Below are 4,287 nucleotides of genomic sequence, written 5' to 3'. Positions count from 1 at the left end.
TTATGTATGAGCATTGCTATCGTTTTCTCCCTGCAGAAGTTAAAACGCAGTTACGCCAGTCTGATATTACGTTATCTGGGTTCTCTGGAGAAAGCTCATGGCCGCTAGGCCGGATAGAGCTAATGATAGAACTCGCAGATGATAATAATCCGCAGTTGGTCAGACATGAGTTAGTTGACTTTTATGTGGTTCGTTCAACTTCGCGGTACAACGCGCTGCTTGGGAGAAATTTCATACGGCGTTTTAACATTATACCGTAGGTGGTGCATGGTTTGATTAAGTTTCCTACGAAGGAAGGGGTTGCCACAATTGCGTCACATCAAATAAACGAGTTGTGTGGTTCTGTTGTGCCTGTAAACATTCCCATCATGGGAGAACAACTCGCAAGCAGTATGGTCATAGCAAACCATTTACATCCGGATAAGCGGATTAAAATTGGCCAGGCTTGTCAGCCGAAACAAAGGCCAAATTGCAATGAATATTGACCGCTAACGCAGATGTTTTCGCGTGGCGTGAATCAGACATGACTGGGGTACCGCGAGACATTGCGGAACATAAATTGAATGTTAACCCATCACTCACGCCCGTTAGACAAAAGAAGCGGCATATGGCTCTTGAGCGCAGTGATTGGTTATGCGCAGAAGTAGATAATCATGTCAAGGCAAACATCCTGCGGGAGGTGCGGTATCAGACATGGGTTGCTAATCCTGTGTTAGTCAAAAAGGCTGATGGTAATTGGCGGATGTGCGTTAATTTTAAAGACATTAATAAAGCGTGTCCTAAGGACAACTACCCTCTCCCGGAAATAGACTGGAAGGTGGAGTCACTGTCAGGGTTCCGGTACAAGTGTTTTCTAGATGCGTACAAGGGTTATCACCAAATCTTAATGGCTGCGGAAGATGAGGACAAGACTGCTTTCCATACGCCGCAAGGTATTTATTGCTATACGAAGATGCCTTTCGGATTAAAAAACGCAGGCGCAACATATCAGCGCGTAATTGATGCGGCGTTCAAACACCAAATTGGTAGGAATCTTGAAGCGTACGTTGACGATTTGGTAATTAAGAGTAACACTGAAGAAGAAATGCTCGCGGACATCCTAGAAACGTTTGCATCTCTACTGATGTGTGCGAGGTGTACTAGGAAATAGTATTATTTTTTACAACGAAATACTATTAAATACGATACAATTTTACACAAGATATTTATTTATTTATAGAATGGATATACCTAAACCTTGCTACAACACTTATAGGTAGTGTACCTAATCGTACAGTAGTGTAGTTTTTAGTAAGTCCGGTTCGTTCCACAGGGAGACTTAAAACAAGCTTAACGCTATATTTTTAAAAACTATATTTGTAAAAATACAAAAATATATATAAGTAGTATTATTATTATAAAAGAGGGTTTTTTACCGTTTAATGACCGGTTTGTCGATTTTTAAAACTTTAGTCGCAGTTAAAACCTAATGTAAAATATTAAAAATAAATATAACTTAATTTAAAGCGTAAAGTAAATAACGATAATGAAATTGCGATAAATAAAAGTGCGATAAAATTGCGATAATTAAAAAGTACGATAATTAAAAGTGCAATTAAATACAATGACAATAAATAAAAGTGCGATAATTAAAAGTGCAATTAAATATGAAAATAAAGGAATTATGCTTATTTAAACTTCCGTAATCATGATGTTTGACGTGTTGATTTTAGTTTATTCCCATGGGTTAATTGTCCTTTGTCCTGGATTATTTAATATGTCCGTCTGTTTTTGTCCATAACAGTCCATCAGTCATAAATATAAAGTGCGAGTGTCCTCGTCATTTTATCCTTATATCCGAAGTCAAATATTCCAACTAATTGGGGATTCGAATTGTAACAAGGTCTTAATACTTTGTTTAATGAATACACCTGGTTATCGACTGCGTGTAGACCAAGGTTTTACTACTTTGTTAACAATTACACCAACTACCCTTGAATGTAATCCACCCCTGTTTCAACAAGTCTATTAACTATTAATCCAGTTCCGTGTCCGGTAAAATGAATAATTATTGGTATTTATAGATATCCCGCCCACCGTACCCAGTCAAGCGTATGTGGTTATATATAAATACGTCAAATTATAAGTCTATATATTAAATTAACGAGGTATCATTTAGTTAATATAAAACCCATTAATAGCCCATAGTCTAATTTCTACAAGTGTCGTTCTTTTGTCCAAACCCAAATTATGGTACAAAGTCCAATTACCCAATTTTAATATTTAGCCCAACATCACGATTACTTCGGCATTAAATAAGCATAATAATAATTTAGCTACAAGACATTAAATTAAAAATAACATTAATCATAACTTACAGTGATTAAAAATAGCGTAGCGTTACACAGACAGAATTTTGACTTACACTCTTACAACATTCGCTAACATACCCTTATTATTAGAATTTAAAATCAAAATTAAAATGAAAATATAATATATATATATATATATATATATATATATATATATATATACGTATGAAGGAAGAAGAGAAAAAGATAGATATATGATCTGTAAAGACCCAAACTTTTCCATGTTTATATATATATTAAATGAAATTGTTATTTACATGATTAAGTGTTTCCAACATGTTAAGCAATCAAACTTGTTAAGACTTGATTAATTGAAATAGGTTTCATATAGACAATTGACCACCCAAGTTGACCGGTGATTCACGAACGTTAAAACTTGTAAAAACTATACGATGACATATATATGGTTATATATAGTTAACATGATTTTATTATAAGTATGTATCTCATTAGGTATTTTAACAATGAGTTATATACATAAAAATGAGACTATTAATTTAAGAAACTCGAAAACGATATATATAACGATTATCGTTATAACAACGTCTTACTAGGTACATATGAATCATATTAAGATATTGATACACTTGGTTAATTATATTAAATGATAAGTAAATATATTATTAAGTGTATTAACAATGAAATACATATGTAAAAATAAGACTACTAACTTAATGATTTCGAAACGAGACATATATGTAACGATTATCGTTGTAACGACATTTAACTGTATATACATCATACTAAGATATATTATATATCATAATATCATGATAATATAACAATTTAACCTCTCATTTGTTATAATAAACAATGGGTTAACAACATTCAACAATATCGTTAACCTAAAGGTTTCAAAACAACATTTACATGTAACGACTAACGATGACTTAACGACTCAGTTAAAATGTATATACATGTAGTGTTTTAATATGTATTCATACACTTTTGAAAGACTTCAAGACACTTATCAAAATACTTCTACTTAACAAAAATGCTTACAATTACATCCTCGTTCAGTTTCATCAACAATTCTACTCGTATGCACCCGTATTCGTACTCATACAATACACGGCTTTTAGATGTATGTACTATTGGTATATACACTCCAATGATCAGCTCTTAGCAGCCCATGTGAGTCACCTAACACATGTGGGAACCATCATTTGGCAACTAGCATGAAATATCTCATAAAATTACAAAAATATGAGTAATCATTCATCATTCATGACTTATTTACATGAAAACAAAATTACATATCCTTTATATCTAATCCATACACCAACGACCAAAAACACCTACAAACACTTTCATTCTTCAATTTTCTTCATCTAATTGATCTCTCTCAAGTTCTATCTTCAAGTTTTAAGTGTTCTTCATAAATTCCAAAAGTTCTAGTTTCATAAAATCAAGAATACTTCCAAGATTGCAAGTTTACTTCCAAGTTTTCTAAATCCATTCCAAGTAATCATCCAAGATCAAGAAACCTTTGTTACTTACAGTAGGTTATCTTTCTAATAAAAGTTAATAATCATATTCAAACTTCAATTCAATTTCTATAACTATAACAATCATATTTCGAGTGGAAATCTTACTTGAAATTGTTTTCGTGTCATGATTCTGCTTCAAGAACTTTCAAGTCATCCAAGGATCCTTTGAAGCTAGATCTATTTTTCTCATTTCCAGTAGGTTTATCCAAGGAACTTGAGGTAGAAATTATGTTCATAACATCATTCGATTCATACATATAAAGCTATTTTATTCGAAGGTTTAAACTTGTAATCACTAGAACATAGTTTAGTTAATTCTAAACTTGTTCGCAAATAAAAGTTAATCCTTCTAACTTGACTTTTAAAATCAACTAAACACATGTTCTATATCTATATGATATGCTAACTTAATGATTTAAAACCTGGAAACACGAAAAACACCGTAA

Source organism: Rutidosis leptorrhynchoides, chromosome 4, assembly GCF_046630445.1.
Source record: "Rutidosis leptorrhynchoides isolate AG116_Rl617_1_P2 chromosome 4, CSIRO_AGI_Rlap_v1, whole genome shotgun sequence".
Lineage (NCBI taxonomy): Eukaryota > Viridiplantae > Streptophyta > Magnoliopsida > Asterales > Asteraceae > Rutidosis > Rutidosis leptorrhynchoides.
Note: the sequence above shows the minus strand (reverse complement) of the source record.